Source organism: Saccopteryx bilineata, chromosome 4 (assembly GCF_036850765.1).
Source record: "Saccopteryx bilineata isolate mSacBil1 chromosome 4, mSacBil1_pri_phased_curated, whole genome shotgun sequence".
In the NCBI taxonomy this organism is placed as follows: domain Eukaryota; kingdom Metazoa; phylum Chordata; class Mammalia; order Chiroptera; family Emballonuridae; genus Saccopteryx; species Saccopteryx bilineata.
The window spans coordinates 215443806-215463885 of NC_089493.1; the positions used below are offsets into that span (position 1 = coordinate 215443806).

Here is a 20080-nt window from a genome sequence, read left to right on the forward strand (position 1 = left end):
AGCCAACTTTTCCCCCCACGCCAGGCACTTGCTCCCTGAGCCTCGGAGTGGAGAGTGAAGTGGTGTGTGCGAGGCTCGGCAAGTTTTTGGGGGGGCTGTCCAAGGTCTAGTCCAGCCCCCTCTGCTGAGGAGGACGTGCTCTGAAACTCAACCAATTTCCCCACTGCTTTTGTTACTGATGAACTGAAGCCCTATTGTTCATCCATTGCCACGGTCTTTTTCAGTCCCCACACTACGTTCTGCGTTGCCAGAGATAATGAATTTGCACCCAAACCTCTCATAGTTCCCTCCTGACAGACGGAACAAATTAGAAATGTCTCGTCTGAAGGAGGCAATGGCTACATTTTCCTATTGTAGGATGCAAAGCACCCATTTCTTTGGAAACTTCTCTTGCCTTTCTACCTTTTCTTTTCTTCTCTGTTATTCTTTTTTCTTCTAGTTTTTTCCTCTTGATTTCTTTAGACACACTCTCACTCTTATTTAAAGAATAGCCCTGTTCTTGTTTCTCCAATGCACCATTTTATGTAACTTGTGGATCTTTTCTATTTTTCTTCCTTCTTTCCTCTTTCTTTCTTTTTAAAGGACTTCTTTTGCTATTTTATTTACAAACTTGGCGAATGACCTATTGACTTGCAGACTTTTTTTAAAAAAAAGAAAGGTCTTTTGGTGCAAGTCCTCCTTCCTCACTCCTCCCCTTCTTTTTGTTGTGGTTATTAAATGTGTTTGGCTAATGACAAGCAATACATCATAAGGATTTTTACTCTTTAAACTCCAGAGCTATTCAAAAGGTACCAGGGACGCACCATAGGGATTATCTATTTGAGGAGTAAGAAAAATCATGTGTGTGTGCGTGTGTGTGTGTGTGTGTGTGTGTGTGCGCGCGCGTGCGCGCGCGTTCCAGGGAAAGAAGCAGAGAAATGTGGGAGGGTGCGAGTGGGAGTGCGCAGTGAGAGAAGGGTAGGGGACTTGCAGGGAAGGTGGGCTTCCTGGAACACGATATTGAAGGCTGTCAGGGGTGTAGGCCCAAGAGGGAAGGTGAAAGAATCTGTCTCTCCGAGTGCGGCTTGCACCCCTAGGCCTGTTTGCGCGCCCCAGCCGGCCGCAGCCTGGGCACGGAGGTCTGCGCGCGCGGGTCCTCCTTCCGAGCCTGCGCGTGTGCTACTGGAAGAGGGGGGTGGCTGTAAAAATTCAGATGAGTAGCCCTTATGTAAATGATGCCGGGGGGGGGAGGGAGTAGCAGGGAGGCGGTAATAAGAGCCTTGGGCTCATAGCCCCGCTGGCGGCCCCCAGCTTTCCCGCCAAGTGCAGCGGGAGGACAGACTGCCAGGCGTGTCCTTGGCAGGAGGGCCCCCGCCCGCCGCGCGCCCCCGCCCCCGGCGCACACGCACATACTCTCCTCCCAGGCGTGGGGCCCGGTGGCCGCGAGCATGTCACGAAAACAAAGCTAGGGCTGAGTGGAACGAAGAAACGGCAGCCTTGGCGGGCAAGGGCAGGACTGAGAAGACAAGACCGCGGCCTCCGGCGCCCCTTCCTTGCCAGCCCATGGCTCTGCCCTCTACCCCCGGCTCCTCACCGCCACGGCTCAGAAGAAGCCGAGGACCATTTCTTAGCAGCCTAGGAGAGGGTGGTAAGCAGAGACGGAAGCAGATGTGCACAGGGAGTTGCCAGCAGGCCCCTGCCCAATGCCTGGACTCATACGCTGGAGCACGGGGTGGAAGGAGTGCAGGAGTCTGAAGGCCTCCCTGCTGTGTAACCGAGAGCTGCTACCTCCTCACCAAAGCTGCGGAGCTCTAAGTGAAAAGCACACCAGGCTGAATACAGGCCGGCAGCGCCCCAGGCTGCAGCCACTGAATGGTTCGCGCCTCAAGACCCCTACCCAGACAATGTAATCGGAATGGCCTGACTGTTCAGAGAGAGCCTTCTCTGACCACCACCCCTACCACCAGCAGAACCACCACCACCACCACTTTCAAATGGGTGAAACTCGAACTCCAGCCCAGGAGCTCGATCTGGCCTACACGTCCCCGCAATAAGTCCCAGAGGTAACCATGGAGAGCCACAGATCTCTCTCTCCTGGCTCACAGCCCAAGCACCTTTCCCAGCACACACACGCGCGCGCGCGCGCGCACACACGACACTCCCATCACAAAAAAATAAAAAGTAAAAAAGCAAAACCAAAACAACGCACGCTAATGGCATGGTTGTTAATAAAGCCAGCACGCATAATGATTTGTACAGGTATAAAGGTACCGAAACGAGAAGCCCCCCCCTCCCCCAGTTGGCTAGGCGATTTACCTCTCCCTACTGGAAACATGTAGCTTATCATGTTTTAGGAGTGATTTGCTGTTGTCTGAGGCCTCCCCTCCTCTTCTTGTAGAGAGAAGAAAAAAAATCATGTTCCATTATCAGTCTTCTTTCTGATAAGCTACCCAAGCATTGGTCTAAACATTTGGGGATTTGATTTTGTATATCTGTTGTCTTTGGTTTGTTGTTTTGGGGTGTGTTGTTGTTCTGAGGGAAGGAAAAGAACATGTATTTGGTGGGGCTGGAAGTACAAGACAAGAGGCTGCCGTGAGGCCGGAAGGTTGGCGAGGCTGGAAGCCAGGCAGTGGAGGAAGAAGGCAGCGGCTTGTCCTTCCCCAGGGTTGGCACGGACCCTCTTGGCCCCCTCGGGCCTGGGCTGGGCGACCGCCGCTAACGCCGCCAGCACTAGCGAACTCCATCGGCCGCCGCTCCGTGTTTTCCCCCATCCCGGCTTCACGTTCAAGGTTTAGCGGCGAGGTCACGTCCATTGACGTCAGCTCCCCGTCTCCCTCTACGTCCGGCTACATTTACATACATCAAGGAAATTAGGGCATTAAAAAAATATGCAAATCCTTGAGCGAAGAGGAGCCGGTGCATTCCTGGCGCGATCTCCTTTTATTGAAGCTTTTAATTAAAGGGGCCAGTTGGCGAGCCCATGAAACAACCTCCAAAACCCCCAAAAAGAAAAATAAACGCTGTAGCCTTCGGGAACGGTTGTTTCGGTTCCTGTTCTGTGGGCGGCTGAGGACCGCCGGCTGCCCGGCTCGGAGAAGAACAGGTTAGAGGAGGCAGCTCTAGCCCATGCATAATCAGGGCTCCGCGGCGCCTCCATTCTTTCCTCCTCTCCTCCTCTCCTCCTCCTCCTCCTCCTCCTCCTCCTCCTCCTCCTCCTCCTCCTCCTCCTCCTCCTCCTCCTCCTCCTCCTCTTCTCCTCCTCCACCTCTTCTCCTCCACCTCCTCCTCCTGCTCCCGCTCCTGTTGGTTCCAGCGTGTATTATTTTTAATACTGATGCATATGTAAAGTATATTTGCATTTTTTTAATTCGCAAAAAGTTCAGATTGTATCGTTTTATTGATCCTACCCCCTCCGTTTTTGGTTTTGTTGTTGTTGTTGTTGTTGCTATTTTATTATGTCTGTTTCTCTTTCTGTCTTTAATTTTTGGCGAGTATCTGCTTCTGTTTCTTGCTAGATAAATGCACAGTTGTCTCCCTGCTTCTGTTTATTTAAGGCTCCAAATATACACATCTGTCATGTATGTAATGCCAGCTGTGTAACCTCCTGGTTTGGTCATAAAAGACATATTTTTTTTTTCTTTCCTGACATATCCCCTTGATGGGCTGTAATGCCCATTGCTCAGTGCTCAAAGTTTGTCTAATTAACTTCATATTAACAAAAACAGTTTAGGCCAGTGTATTTGAAATAATGTATGTATAAAAGGAAGTGGCTCCAAAGATTTCTGAGTAATTTTTGTGCTGCTTAACTGAAAGGTGCAATATTCACTCCCCTATTGTTTTCTAGCATTTCTTATTGCAAAATAATAATAATAAATCTATTTTAAAATATGTAGACAGCAACTACAGCCTTCTGCAAGGAAGACATTTTCAACCATGTTGTATGTTGTACCTTATCTGCCGCATTCAAAATTTACTTTTTATTTTAGTATGGCTGGAAACAAAGCACATTACTTTGATTGAAAAGTGTCCTTAATTCCTGACTTTGAACTGAAAACTGATAAAACAGTTGGCTATATTAAGCCAATTAATTGCCCTAAAATATACAGGCCTTGTGTTAGAATTCAAGTAATGGTAATCTTGCTTATAGAGTAGGATTTTCTTCCTGGAAATATATCTATTCAGCACAATGGCTTTTGAAAAAAGATGTATAGGTATAAAGTTCACTTTTAAAATTTTCCCCCAAGCCATTATTTTAAAAAGACAGACTCCATAATTGCATAGCCACAAAGAACAGCTAGTGTGCACACATGCAGCTTATTCAATTAATTAAGTCCAAGTACATGCACAAGTAATTAGTTTTCTTATGAATGACTTACCTGCATGGATACCCAGGACAAGACTCAGCCTCCCCAATGGCTTTCACGTATAAATATTTACATGTATTTCTCCCCATTTTAAATCTACAGCTGTATACCATCTTTTATGCTGGACTATCCAGCATCCATTTTTAGCACCCCTAATTCTTATGGTATTTGCAGCCTTACCTCTGGCTGTAGTTTTTCCAAGCCTATACACCAAAGTGCTTATATGATATGTTACCCAATAAAAAGTGGTCAGATGGTTGCACGTAAAACATTAAAAAACGGAAACACTCTCATGTTAGGTTTGCCCTTACCTTGCCATATATAGCAAGATGACCTGTTCTAGAGTATATTTTCAGCACATTTGATGAATAGTTTCAGGATTCCACAACTAGCTGCAGCATTGCCAGTTTCTGGGTGGCACCTGCCTGAGTGAAACAATTCGGCAGGTTAAATGTCTCTGAGTTTGGCTGCAATGCAACCGTGCGTGTCGGTTCGTTCCTGCCTGGATTCTGGCACATACCTGCCTGTCTTTATTCAGGCGTCAGGACAAACACAAGGGACACGTTGCAGGGCAAAAGTGGCGGTGCATCTATTTAGGTGGTAGTATCAAGGAAAGCGTGCATATACGGATGTCTGTGTATGCATGCGTATGCAGACGCGTGTGTGCATGTGTGTGTGCACGCGCATTGTGTGACAAGGGACACAGAGAGGTACACCTCATATCTGATCTTTCGGTAATCTCTTTTTCTGTTTCTAATCTCCCTGATTGGCGCATGGTAGTAACCTGAAGCGTCTGAACCATCGCTGTCGCTGCCGTGTGCGCGCGTGGCTTACCCCGGGGCCGCTGGTTCTGTGGCTCGCTGTTTCAGTGAGTGCGGTGCTGGAGGTGGGCGGGCGCCGCTACCGCCGCCGCCGCGGGTCCGGGCGCTCTGTCCCAGCCCGGCAGCCTCGCTCGCGGTGCCGGAGCCCCCTCCCACCCCGCCCTCACCCCCACAGCCTCTCCTCCCCGCCCCTCAGCACCTCCCCTCCCCCCTCCGCCCCGCATTACCACAGGGAGGCCGAGTCCTGCGAATCACAGCAGCAGCGGGCGGCATTTGAATAAGCCCCGCAAACCCTGTGCAGACCCCAACTGCTCCGCAGCGAAGCGCTCCGCACCAAGGGCCATCACTTGGGCGGGTAACCTGGCAGGGCAGACGCTTCACCAAAGTGCCCCAGGCGCTCGGGAGAGAGGATGCTGAGCCTTCCACTCGCCACTTTTATATTAATTAACTTGACTGATAGGGCCAGACAATAAATGGGGGGGGCAGAGAGATACATACACACATAGAGAGAGAGAGGGAAAGGAGAAGAGAGAGAGAAAGGGAGAGAAGAGGGGAAGAGGAGACGCGAGAGGAAATGGGAGAGGCCCTGGGGAGGAAGGGAAGGAAGACAGAGACTGAGGAAACAGAAGAAGAAAGTGGGAGAGAGGAGCCCAAAGGGTTGAGTAAAAGAGTAAAATGGGGAGAAAGTGGGAAAACGATGGGAGGGGGGAAAGATACCCAAATATATGAATTTGGACTTTCCAATCTAAAAATACTACCTCACTGAACTCCACAACCTCCAATTAGACACGTTTCTCCCCCCACCCACGTCACCAAATGATTAATTTGCCATCTCAATCAGAAATAATTACTTAGAATTGCATAGCAGATATGGGATTTAACAGAAAGGAGCCAAATTCATGAAACCTAGCAAAAGGCATGACATTTAGAGATGATGTCAGCCACCTCACGTTAGAAATCTAAGACTCGCCTTGAAGACCCTGTACTTCTCCAGCGAGATAGTGAAGGCCCACAGTCAGGAAGGAGTGTTCCCAAGTATTTTGGACTTTATGTAGGAATTTTTCTTTCTTTCTCTTTGATAATTGTTACATTTTTACATTTTTCTTTACAAATTGATTATGTTTATCAAAATACAGATAAAGTGTGGGTCTTTATATTTTACAGCAAAGTGCCCCCACATTTTAACTGCAGATAAGATTTTATACATTAGTTTAAATACATAGCAGTTGCATTTTGCATACCGCTTTTAATAACTCAAAGTTCTGAATTTAACGGTTTTACTGAGGTCTCTTCTTGTCTTCAAATTCCAGCAGCGAGTTCTTTATACAAAACAATCAAAATCATAATAAAATTTCCAGTCACTTATGGGATATACCCATTGTAAATGTCCTTCTCGGTATTCATAAGCCAAACACCCTCCCTTTGAGATACACATAAAAAGAACGCTTCTGATTAATAATCTCTTACGCGGCACCCTGAGGCCAAGGCAAGGGGCCCAGGACGCCAGAGCAGGGCGGAGAACTCTCAGTACCTAGACTTTCAGTACAGAGTCCAAAGACGTGCTAACTGCTAGGTTTCAGAGGGGAGTAATACTCGGCAAGCAATGCTTTTGGGGAAGACAACCACATCCAAATACCGCCGCCTTCCTGGCCGGGGGAAGGGGGAGGGCGCTGTACTGGGCATCTCTGCCTGTAGACGAGGGTACAAGATGGTAGGTAGCTCACGCTTGTGGCCAGGCCCAGGTCTTTCTTTCTTTTTCTTTCTTTCTTTCTTTCTTTCTTTCTTTCTTTCTTTCTTTCTTTCTTTCTTTCTTTCTTTCTCTCTCTCTCTCTCTCTCTCTCTCTCTCTCTCTCTTTCTGTCGGCAAGAAATTGAAACCAATTCCCTTTTTCTCTTGCTAGCTCCCACGAAGCTGGGATTCAATCTCATTTATATTTAACGAGTGCGGAGTGCGGGTGAAACCCAGGGCTCCGGATTTTCCTAGGATGTCCGGGTGCCGGATCGCTGACCACAGCACAGGAAGAGAAGAGAAGGGGGAGTTGCTGGCTTCGAGCTGCTTTCGTCTGGGCCCCATGTTTCGCCCCAACAGATTCCTCTCTTATTTCTCTCCCTGTGGGCGCTTCCCTGGTCCGGCCAGAGCTTCTGCGGTCCTGGCCAGGTAAGCAAGGGGACCGTCTTGGGAGGAGGACTGCGGCCCTCTCTCGGGAGCTCCGCTGGCTTTGGGAACCCACTGAGTGAGGCAGGCTGAGCGGCGCGGGGGGCCAAGCGGGGCTTCTGCCTCCGGCCAGCAGGGGAACAGCGACACCTACTGGCCGCGCGGGCACGTCGTCGGGGCCGTCGGGGCGGCCCTGTGCTGGGTGTGCCCGCTGCGTGCATTTGGAAGGCTGCGGGAATTCGCGTCCAAGGCTCGGCCCACCCCTCTAGATATCCCCTGCCCGGGGAAAAGGCAGAGCCTTTGCTTCTAGAGACCCCTAGGGGGGCTGCAGGATGGGACTGAACACTCCGCGCGCGCACACACCCTCCAGCTAAGGTTCTTTCTTCTGGGAAACCAGAGGGACCGGCAGGCGCAGTTGGCCGCCACTTCCTGGTTCAATAAAAAACCCAGGAGGAGGTTGGAGCTCTGACCTCTTCGGGTTCATGACCCAGGCCTCTTTTCCACTACCCCCATTTCAGTGCTGACTAAAGATGATATCTTTACAAATTAGGAACCGACAAGGGTTTATTATCCTCCCTTAAGTGGGGAAATGTGCGAGCCAAAGACGCAGACTCGCAGGCAGCGGCTGGCGCCAGGCACGCAGACCCGCGGAGCTCCCCGGCTCTTCACAATCCTACACCTTGAGCGCCTTCGCCGAGGCGGGGAACTGAGATTTGGAGGCTTCTCTTTAAGAATTATGATCTTAATTACACCGGAAGCAGAAGCAAATTGGGGGTGGTGGTGATATTTATGAGACCTAAGGGTGTGTGTGTGTATATATAGATAGATGGATAGATAGATTATAGATGATATAGATAGATATAGATATAGATATAGATATAGATATAGATATAGATATAGATATAGATATAGATATAGATATAGATAATGTATCCCGCTAAATGTAATTGTAAATGCTTGGTTGGGAAAGGTTGCAGAAGGCGCCAAGGGATGGCGAGGCCCAAGAGAAACCTAGCAAGGATGAGGATGGACAGAAACCATTTCGTGTATTGCAGATTTACTTTCTCTATCAATCTGTTCAGTTCAAGCAAACAACCATTTCATATGAAAAGGAGACGTAGGTGATCACAGCAGCGGGTAGAGGAAGGAGGGTCTCAGCTTCCCCTAGTCTCCCGATCTCTCCGTCTCCCGCGTTCGGTTCTGAGGCTCACCTGGGCCTAAGAAACCCGATTGTTATTCGGGTGTTAACTAGCTTGAATATTAAACTATATTTCTTCTCCTAGAAATATCAGAATATTTGAACTAATTTAAATATTTGAGATCTTACATTTGCATATTTAACACTGATTTTAGAATGAGTGGAAGGGAGAGAGGGACCTGTTTGTTGTTCCAGCTGTGCCTGCGTACATTGGTTGACTCTTCTATGTGACCTGACAGGAGACTGAACCTGCAACTTGAGCATACAGGACAACGACGCTCTAACCAACTGAGCTAACCGGCCAGGGCCGGAGATTTTTTCCATTTAAATTATTACTCATTAAAAATCCCAGAATTAAAAATACACACACATACACAAACTTTTCATTGAAATCTTGGAAATTATTATCCTTAGCTTTAGATACTGGTTGGAAAAGGGTCTAAAGTGTATTTAGGAAAAGAAGGGGGATCTGGTAAGGGCTAAAGTTTTTCTGCATTCTCTACAATTGTTAATTTTGTTTTATTTAAATAAAATGGGAATCTCTTAGTGTTCCTAACGTCAAGAATCTTAGATCAACTTTCTCTCTCTTTTTAAAAATTAAACAAATCTCTAAAATACTCAATAAGCCTGTTTCTTGTCTCAGTTTTGCAAGTATTTTTTTCTGCTTGTGTATACAAACGTGCTCTGTTTGTATACATAAAGTATTCACATCCCAGAGCAAGCCCTTAGCAGTCTGTATGATGTACAAGTAAACTTGTATTCCAAATAATGAATAAAATAGAACTATATCCTAATGGCATATTTCTCAAGGTATCCTACTGCATATCAAAGTCAACTTTCTCTTTGTAAAATGGAAGTTTCACAGTGAAATAATTACAGAAAAAGTAAATTATACTGGGCACACAGCAAGCACCCATCAACCAAATCCAGTTCAGAGGTATTTTTGGGTATTGAAAACACCTTGAAAAATGCAGGGGTTGACATTTTTTCCTTTCTTGGAAGTGTTGGGTTTCTAAAATGTAACTTTATTTATAGATTGAAAACCTTATCTAGAATGGTTTCTCATTGTTCCTTGATACTCTGATTTTTATGGACTCTAAACTTATTGTTTTAACATGAAAGAAAATAGAAAAATAAAATGTAAGTGGCAAAATGATGAGATTTCTCTGTACTCCTAATCAAGCCCAAAGTGTAAGCATATTAAACTCTAGTTACAGAAATGTTTCTTGATTTAGAATAGAAAATTAGGCCAGTGAAATTGATTCTTACTCTACAATAAATATTCACGGTTGTTGTGATGAAGTGTTTGTGAAGTAAAGGTGGAGAAAAGCCTCTCATTCTGTTCAGGCTTTCCTTAATATATTTCTCTCTTAATTCCTCCTGTTTAGCAAGAAAATTAAGGAATAAAGACAGGCTAAACTGTCATTAGAATGTCTGTGTTCCTTTGTCACACCTGCTTCCCTGTCGGCATGCCTCAGTGTGTGTGTGTGTGTGTGTGTGTGTGTGTGTGCGCGCGCGCGCGCGCTTGCTTCCTTTCCTCTTGGATGAGGAGCTTGAAGGAAGGAAGGGTTGCAAGGATGGGATTATTGATCAGAAAGGCACATCATTGCATGTGAAAATGAGGGATACATTTGAAACCCCTCTAAATCTTACCCAGATGCTTATCTGGGCAGAGGGTACTTGTGTGTGATAGCAGGCAGGCTAATCGCACACATGGCTTAGGAAGAGGGGAAAGGCTCCTGCGTCTGTTGTGGCCTTCCTTTCAGCCGGAGTTGAGTCCGCAGGGGCTCAATGAGATTTGGCTCCAGGGAGTAGAACTCCAAGGACACCTGTGTGCATCTGGTTGGAGACAGGTGTGCGTGCGCGCGCGCGCGCGTGTGTAAGCGCTTTATCAAAAATTTCTTTGAAAAAACAGTAGTCCTAAAATTCTGCTATGTCATCAATTTGGATCAGGCATCAAGGTCACTAACATGTTCCAGTTCACTCGGGGACCGCGGCAACGTTATTGTTTTTGAAGGGAGGAATATGGCTTCTTTCGTGTCTGGCTCTTTGTGGTACTTCGTAATAGTTGGGCGAGGCTCTAGCTTACCCCTCCTCCCTTCTAAATCCCCGCAAACAAAACCATTCTACCACTTGAGCCATCTGCCGCAGGTGTACTGGATGGCAGGGGGCCGACCTAACCACACTCCAGTCTCTTCTAGGTCGTCACCGCTCTGCATCAAACAAATGAGTCCTGTTTCGCCACTAGGGTGCCGAGGTGGATGGTGGGTGCCGGCCCCCGCTTCTGGCAGCGTTCAGCGCTTAGAAACGTGAGCCAGCTGACAACACACGAAACACAAGCACAGAGAAAACGCGGAGCCCACTGCGCGCTCCCTCTGCTCCCTCCCTCTATTCTCTGTACACATGGACGACACATACAAAGCCTTTACACATTTCAAAGCCCTCGCGACTCTCTGAATCCTTGGTTACTTCTAACGGCCTTCCCACTGCACATAGCCCCCGGTGTGTGTGTGTGTCCGCACGCGCGCGCGCGCCGAATGTGCGTGTGTGTTTAAAACGCTTATTGGTAGGTCATCAGCAGCTGATCAGATACAGTAATCCAATAATCTTTTTGAATACACACACATTTTCGTTAAAGGTAAGTTTTTAAAAACAGAAAAACTTAATTTCCAGCGCAAGTCTCACAGTCCCAGTTTCGGTTCCAGGGAACTACAGAGCTGCGCGGCCCTCCCCTTGCCAAACTTTTCCTTTCCAAGGACTGAGCGGGGCGCAAATTGTCACTTCACGATAGAGCAGGGGTTCTTTTGCACGCGTGTGTGTGATAGATGGGAGCTATGGGAACGCACAGCAGAAGGAGGAAAGTCGGGTAGCCGGAAGCCCCCCGCAGTCGCTTGGAACCCTTGCAGGACGCGCATGGTGCCCCAAGGCAAGAGCACGGGGTCCAGCCTCCTAGTCGCAAGGCATCCTCTTGGTCCGGCTTTCTGTCTGGAGCCAGCCCGTCGCCCTCACCCCCATTTTCATCATCTTAATAGCTCCAGGTAACGGTGCTCATCTTTCAGGCCTGGGGTCTGGGCGGAGGCTGGATCCTGCCAGGAATCGAACTCCATTGTCCCCAGATTACTTACCTCGAGTGAGGCCCTGACAAATGGTGGCCCAGAAGCGTCAAGTTTTCTCCCCCAGCCGTTGTGTCAGATTTCCCTTCTGTCTGCCGCTCCTCTGGGTAGGCTTGCGCCTCTCTCTCTCTCTCTCTCTCTCTCTCTCTCTCTCTCTCTGTATGTGTGTGTCACACACGAGGATTACTTGTGACTTTTAGAAGCAAAAGCTTGCTTATTCAGAAGAGAGGGAGGGGAGAGGAAGGGGGAGAGGAGGCGGGAGGGAGGAGGGGAAGAAGTAGAGGGATGGAAGATGGAGAGGAGGTGGAGAATCTGAGGTACAGAAGGCATAGGTAAAGGAGGAGGAAGAGGAGGAGAGTTTGGAGGGGTAGGGTGGAGTAATAGAAAATGGGCTGGGATGGGTTGACGAGGAATAAATTGCTCGCCACCCAGCTGCAGTGCGACGCCCCCTGCGTCCCGGGGGAGCCTGTGCGTCAGATCGCCGCGGGCCGAGGCGGGGCAGTACAAAAGCGCCACGGGACCCCTCTTCAGAGCTTCTACCCCAGCTGACCCAGAGCTCAAGGCTGCCCTACGCCGCGAACGCCTGGCCATCCTCGCCTGCGTCTCAGACACGAGCTGGAAGCCCGCACAGTCCCCGTGCGTCCTCACCCTGGCCTCTGGCATCCACCTTAGCCATAGCTCTTGTGCGGGTGCCGCTCATCCGGGCGCCTTCGCACTGCCAGCCTCAGCTTGCATCGTGCATCTCTGTTCACATTTGGGGCACCCCCTCAGGTTTTTGTTTGTTTGGTTCTTAATACAGAGGGGGGGGGGGGGTGCGCGCGCGCACGCGCGTGTGTAGCACGCACGCTCTAGGCTAGAAAAGGGGTGAAATCCCAAAAAAGTAGCTTTTCCTGAAGCTCGGAGCCCACGACCAAGTCCGAACATATTCAATACTTGAGATACTGTTCCGTATCAAGGAGCAAGGTGGGAGCTCACCAGATCATTTCAACTGGGTTTCTATACAGCAAGAATTGTTCACTACTATTAAATATGAAAATAGACTTTAAAAAAGGGAAGAGGAAAAAAAAAGAGTAGTTGCAGAGAAAGAAGGGGGGTCATGTAGCAAGGGTCAGAAATCAAAAGTGGGTGAAATGGTTTTCTTGGACAAGAGCATCCACGATAGACTAAGGTGGAAGTCAGATTGGTGCAAAACCGATTCATTGCTGTGACGGGATATAAAAAATAGGAGTACGCTCTTCGACATAGAGGATCTGTTAGCTCTCTGTTAAATGTTTTAAACCGGCCCTGTAGAATGATTACGTGGCAGCTTTTAATGTACAAACATGGGAATACTCCTGAGGGTGCGCACTCGCATTTATAAAATTCTCTGTGCGCGCGCGCGCACACACACACATACATTTATAAAGAGAAAAAAAATTGAACAGCAGCACCCTAAACTCATAAATACATAAGTTGTCTCAAGCAACTATCCCTTAAATATGTTGATTTTCCTCTGCATTTCCTTGCAGACCTGTAGATGCGACACTCTAGTTATACCATAGGCTAAAAGGACCAACATAACTGTCCTTACATTTAAGTTGATGGCACGACATAAAACGCCGGGGGGGGGGGGGGGAGGGAAGCTTCAGAGGCGGGGAGAAGAAGGCTTCTATTAACAACTATCTCTCCAGTAGCAGTTTGATTTAAATAATAGCAATGATGTCATGAAAACCATCTTCCTTCTCCCAGGCCAGTGAAACTACTAGACGGCTAGGTGAAGAATGCATTTGTATAATTAGTTAAGAGATTATTGCTATAGAGTGTTAGACCTATTCTGTGGCAAATAAAAAGTCTCTGAACATTAAATTAGAATATTTGGCATGTTTTAGAACCTGACTACCTGCCAAATCTTGTTCTAGAATGAGAATAATAAAATATTTCTAGTTTGTACCCGCCCTAGTTTTGAAGAAAAGTAGAACAAAGTTGTTCTTTAAAAATTATGTTAGTTGTAGACAAATAAAAATATTTCCCTTCAGTAATATGAGCCAGTAGGCAATCTATTAAATGAGGATATATCTTACTAATTTTTAGAGAAGTTATAAAAATTCTTTGACAAAACGGTGAGAGGGAGGAAGTAGAAAGCACGAGGAACCCTGGCCCAGCCTGCACTTCGGCCGTTGCTCCAGGAGCGCGCGTTCTGAGCATACAGTACCTGCACTTCGGCCGTTGCTCCAGGAGCGCGCGCTCTGAGCATACAGTACCTGCACTCCGGTCGTGGCTCCAGGAGCGCGCGCTCTGAGCATACAGTACCTGCACTCCGGTCGTGGCTCCAGGAGCGCGCGCTCTGAGCATACAGTACCTGCACTTCGGTCATGGCTCCAGGAGCGCGCGCTCTGAGCATACAGTACCTGCACTTCGGCCGTTGCTCCAGGAGCGCGCGCTCTGAGCATACAGCACCCTGTGCTCCAGCACCCATGTGGTTCGGGGCTGGTTTCCACAGATGAGAGGCTCGCCCACACGTTCTTCGGTGAGTCAGCCACACGTTTCGCAGTCAGTGTTTGTATAAGGGCAACATGCAGGCTACACTACAATGGCATGACGGAGATGGAACTTAAAGTTGTTCTATTTAACAACTGCTTCATAATTCATTTCTTTGCTTATGAGTATTATTTTAGAGAATTTGCCTTTTAAAAAAAATTATTAGCCAGTGTTTGCTTCTAACGAGGCTCAGAATTAGGTTCTCGGAGGAAGGGGAGGTAGCTCGAGGTACAGCTTCGAGGCACAGAGTAACTCATGTTAAAGAAAGCCAGAGGAGGAGGAAAGAAACTGGGTTATATTTAAATAGGGCCTGGCAGTTTGCAGAACTTTTCTTCTTTATAGCTTTGGCAGTGAACTTTATAAATTAAATTCCTTTTTTTTCTTTTAAATCATCTAAAATCTCAGAGATATTATCTTTCTTACTAGCAAAATTCCCCCAAAGGCTTTCATTATACACAAGTAGCCACTGATGTCCCACTGATGCATGACCTGCCCATTCCCAGGTTTGGGACACTTTATTGGGACTTAAGAAAACTCCCCAAACCTAAACTGGTTTAGTGGCAACCACACTGAGGAGCTTTCTTTTAAGTTTATTAGTCTTTTAATCATCACGTGATTAGACAGAACTGGTAACTTGAAAGCACAACTTGATTCTGGGCAAGATCATTTTGTCCTTTTGGCATAAAACTGTCGTTGTATCTCCCAGTTCCACCCAAGAGCAGATGGCTGCATGTCAGACTGCTACCTCTCCAGACCACTACAGGGTCTTCATGGCAGATGAGATCCAGCAAATGGGATTCATGAAGAAACTCATGGGGTAGGGGTACAGGTACTGCGTCCTGACTCTTTGTTGAGAGCTCCAGTGATAACAATTAGTAGCTTCTGCAGCACCAAGGAAAGCAATGATTCATTACTGAACAGTTTTGACCATGACATATTTAATGGAACAAATTTTGTTTTAAAAATTCCCCTGCAGCTATTACTCTTTCCCTGCTTACCATGTATAAGATTTTAAAAAACTTATTTATAGGTAGCCAATACAAAGGTGTTACAATTAACACAGAATTATAGGAGCAGTGTGGGGGGGCATGTAATTATCAGAGTAAAGGGTCTTCAGTTTTACCTGGCAGCCTTACCTCTGTAAATGAGAGCTACTCCAGAAAAAGGTTCATATTTGAATAGTTGCAACTTAAGTCTTTGTAAGTGTGAGTTTTTAAAATGTATTTATTTATCTATCTATCTATCTATCTATCTATCTATCTATTTATTTTAATGAGGAGGGAGAGAGAGAGAAGGGGGAGGAGCAGGAAGCATCAACTCCCATATGTGCCTTGACCAGGCAAGCCCAGGATCGAACTGGTGACCTCAGCATTCCAGGTCGACGCTTTATCCACTGCGCCACCACAGGTCAGGCCAGTGTGAGTTTTTAGTTGAATTCAGCAGTGTAAAATGAGTTGGGATACATGCCCAAGTCTCCTGTGAATGACCACTTGAGCACCCCGCCCCGCCATTCTCCTCAGTTCCTGTCAGTACTCTTCAAGACTCTGCTCTTAACCGTCCTATCAGTCAGACCCCTTTAAGGGGATAGACTAGTTCTTTTGGGACTAAACACAGAGACTCAGATTTACCTGCGTGTTGCTCACTGAACAGTATTCCTATTTCATCACTTAAAATTAAGCCCACTCCCCAAATTAAGCATTTTGCTCCTGAAGGCTCAAACTCCTCTGATCTCTAAGGGTTCAAACCAGCCCTGCCCTTGCAGGATGGCTCGGTTGGATGGAGCGTCGTCCCAAAACGCAAAGGTTGCGAGGTCCGTTCAGGTCAGGGCACGTACAGGAACATCTCCATCTCTCTCTCTCTCTCTCTCTCTCTCTCTCTCTCTCTCTCTCTCTCTTCCTTTCTCTCCAAAAATAGTAATTTTTTTCCCCAAAGGGAGCTCTGAACCAGCCCTTAGCGACGAATTCCATAAAGGTGCCCACAAGTGAACTGAAGGTTTGGAGAGGGAAATGTCACCATTACTTTTTTTTCTTTATTTTTTTTAGTTTCTCCCTAATAAAATGGAGGCTGGTGGTATTTGTAATTCCTTTCTACAGCTTACCAAAATTGGTAAAATGGTTTTAATTCTAAATGAACAGGAGTCCCGTGGTTTCGCATCCTAGAAAGGGCCCTGGGCTGGCTGTCTTCGGCTGATTTTTAGAGACCTGCGCCGCGGACGTGGTTCTCAGGTGCAGCTACAGAGATGAAGGCGGGGCTCCCTGTTGCCTATGAAGTTATTTTACCTAGAATATGCTGATTTTGCGTCCTCACACTCAGCCCCACTCGCAGGGAATCGGTAGGCTAATAAAAGGCAAATAGTCTTGGAGTGGAACCCCACAGTTCCAGCCAGAGGAACTTGGGTCAGAAAATGGAGGTGGGGGCCAACCCCTTACTCCCCTTGCGCCTGGACTTCAGGCCGAGGGCACTGCTGTTGGCGGCCTCAGCTGAACACTCGGGAGGGGACGCTGGGGCTAAGCCCAGCGCCCAGGCCTGCCTATGCCCCGCTCTGGGACACTGACCTGGGCTGCCATTCCGCCTGGTCTTTTCCAGAAAAGAACACCCCCCCCCACACACACACCCCTGCTTCTGCGGATCAAGTATACCTGACACCAGATGTAATCAACAACAAAAAAAAAAGGAAAAGAAAAGAGAAAACTCACCTTCCTTAATTCCGTTTGGTAAGAGCCCAAGAGCCTGGGCTGCCAAGTCTATTACGTAATGTCAGCTCAGGCTGGCACCTGTGCGGCGCTGGCGCTGAAGCGCGTTCTGGCGGCGCTTGGGCCTGGAACCTGGGCTCGGCAGCGCCAGGGCCGAAGGGGAGAGGAGCAAGTTTCGGGGCTGAGGAGCAGCGCCTCGATTTAGAGAGCTGGGGGTGGGTGGGGACGGAATCTTGACCAGGATGCTTTAGGGTGGCTTCCCAGTACCTTGGGGATGCAAAAAATCAAAGCCGCGGTTTCGAGGATCCAGAGTCCTCTCAAGAAACATCCTGACCCCCTCGCGTCTCCGGCTGGGTGGGCTCCTTGGGCACACCCTCAGCTTTATTGCGGGCAGCCCAGCCACCTGCAGCAGGGCCTCCGGGGGCCTCGCTCTCGGCCAGCGCCCGCCAACTGGCTGCTATTGATGGTAACTTTGGGGGCACCACGACGTGGCCTGATAGGGTGCCCCTTTCCTGCAGGCGGACAGTGGCTTCGTCAATCCGCCATCATTCAGCCCAACAAGAGGAGCGCTGTCCCACAATGAGGGGGCGTCAGATACCTTTTGCCTTAATTGAGCAGTTTGAGCAAACGGTGGTTAACGCGCAGAATCCCGCTCTCCCAAAGACCCGAACGTGCAGGTCTTAGGAAACCGGCATCAAGGACTTTGTGGCAAAGGTCGGTATACAAATTGTTAGGATGTTCACCCCTCCCGCAAACTCCTGCTCCCCGGATGAACCGAAAGGCCTTGGACCCCTGTAAACTCCTCTGACAGAACCTGTATTAATGTTTCCAATATTTTTCTCCAAACCAATTACGAGCTCCTCAGGTGACTGGTCCACCTACCAGGACACCATGTCAAAGGAACTTGTCAGGACTGTTTGCAAATACCATGAATCTGGACAGTGCTATTGGAGTAAAACTGACTTCGCTTCCTGCAGTTCTCAGGGGTTTATTTAAGGCCCTGAGACAGGACTCCGTCAGTTTATTGTGGAAAATGGTTTTGAGTTTTTTTTAAAGCTACATTTTACGTTCTGTGTGGATCTTTTAAAAACAAAACAAAAAGAAAATCACGCGCACTCAGTGAGAGGTAAGGACCTTCTCTTGACATTTGCAGACACACCCTTACTCGCGGGTCAAAACGACCAGGGTAGATTCATGGCGTCCTTCTCAACCACCCCTCCCTTTCCCAGACCGCCTCAACAGTCAAGAGAAACGTCGTCGTTTCTCTTTCCTCTACCAGTTTCAAAGACATCTGGCTCTTTTTATTTTCTTTTTTCGTACTCCGTAGCCTAAATAAATATTCTTTTACTTTCGTGTGATCCTAGGACGGTGTGGACCTGAGTCGGTCTCCCGGTGGCTACCAAGTTGGAGAAATCTGCCCCAGGACCGGTTTGCTGGAGAGGCCAGAACGCGCGCAGCCGAGCCTGCAAACGCTGGCGCGCGGAGCCGGGCCCGCCGACCTGCACTCGCAGAATGTTATCTGCACAGCCATGTAGCAAGCCCCACAAACAAAAATTAAAGCGTCAAGCCACTATACCTTGCCCCAGGTTACTCAGGCGTCTCCCATTTTGGATATGCTGGAAGTGTTGGGTTTGGGGAGGTTTGCTTTGGCTGGGTTCGGTTTGCCTATATAAGCCCTGCTGGAGTACTGTACTGAGCAACGGGCTTTGATGGACTCGGTGTTAATTAACGCGCGGCTAATTTGAGCTCCAGGAGCGGGAAGCGGACTGTCGCGCCGCGAGCCGCGAGGGGCCAGTGACCTCTAGTGGACGCGAGGGGATATGCAGCTCGGGCTAGTTTGCACGCAGGGCTTCAGAGCCGAGAAAACAGCCCGCGCGGATGCCTAACGACTTGGAAGGAGCGAGTATCCAATTTAAGAGGGAAAAAACCCTCAGCAAGTGATGCAGAGCAAGGACCCTAGCTCTTCTGATCTATCTGAAATCTAAACCCAAGGCGCTTACAAACACAAACACAAATAATTATTTACCGTTCTTTTGGACGAGTGATAGAGAGCTCATGGAAAAGGTTAGAGAAGTAAGTTTAAGAAGTTTGTTTCAGCCCTGGTCGGCTAGCTCGGTTGGTTAGAGCTTCGAGCCGAAGCACAGAGTTGCCCGTTCGATCCCCAGTCAGGGCACATGCACGAACAGGTCAATGTTCCTTCTCTCTTCTCTCCCTCTCTCCTCTCTCTTCGCTAAAATCAATAATAATAATAAAACAAAAGAACCCAAAAAACTTTGGGTTCTGAACCCAAAAAAAAGCAGGGCTTTCAAAGCTCCAGGGTCTTCAGCTAGTCAGAGAAAGGAGTTGGAATGTGCTTTTGTAAACAAAATTCATCAGTCCTCCTATGACCTATTTTTGCTTTAAAGAATAGAAATAAAGAAAGAAGATACTTGGTCGGCTCAACCAGAGGAAAGAGAAGAAGTGTGTGGAATAGCCCAGATAACTCCAAGTCTACACCCCTGAGGCAAATAAGCAGGCAACACTACACAAATACTAATAACAATAACACCAAAGAGCCATTTCACATAATAAACATAAAGAAAAAGACCAGGGGGGTATAAAATAACCTGGTTTCCTTCACCCCTTCCAGTCATTTCAACAGTTAGCTAAACTTGTGTAGACGTTGTTTGGGAAAAAGACCTTCCCCGCACAGCGTAGGTCAGAGGCAAAAACAAAAAGCAAAGCAAGGGTGATTCAGGCCGAATGCCCCTTTGTTGAATAAAGAGAATTCTGCATTTTATCATTTCCCTTTCCGCTCACAGAGGCAGAACGCAAAAGCTGGCGAGGCCTCACTAAATCCCACGACCCGCCGCCTGTGAGCTCAGGCTTCCGTCGTCTGGCAGTGGCTGAGCTATCTTCGCCGACCACCGTGCCAGGCTGGACACCTTCTCCCGGGTCCTGTCCTCAGGGCACTGGAGGGTTTCTTAGTCTCCTTTCCTCACACACACTCTTACACTGAGGGCCGAGGCCGCATTATTTGCGGCTCCCAGCGGAATGTGGAGGAGACCCCGTCCCCGGGGGCGGGTACTCCCAATCTGGGAGGCGGATATGGGAACCCTGAGGCATTCTCTCTCCGCAGCAGTGAGCACCTCCCACCCCGGGGTGCTTTCACACTTCCTGGGGCTGAGGGTCTGCGCCTAGGGTGCAGTAGTCTGATTGCATTGCCATGTACCTCGGGAAGCGCGTCTGGGGCTCGGGGTCT

At 48.2% G+C, this 20080-nt stretch overlaps 1 long non-coding RNA gene across 3 annotated transcripts; it reads left to right on the forward strand.

Moving 5' to 3' along the window:
• Positions 1-2818: 2818 nt before the first annotated feature.
• Positions 2819-19143, forward strand: LOC136334023 (uncharacterized). Of its 3 annotated transcripts, none has more exons than XR_010731114.1 (4): positions 2819-3082; positions 7065-7321; positions 17358-17965; positions 18204-19143. It is a non-coding gene; the product is annotated as an uncharacterized lncRNA (long non-coding RNA). The 3 variants fall into 3 exon arrangements; XR_010731115.1 differs by having other exon boundaries at positions 17358-17553; XR_010731113.1 differs by lacking the exon at positions 18204-19143 and having other exon boundaries at positions 17358-18193.
• The last annotated feature ends 937 nt before the right edge of the window (positions 19144-20080 follow it).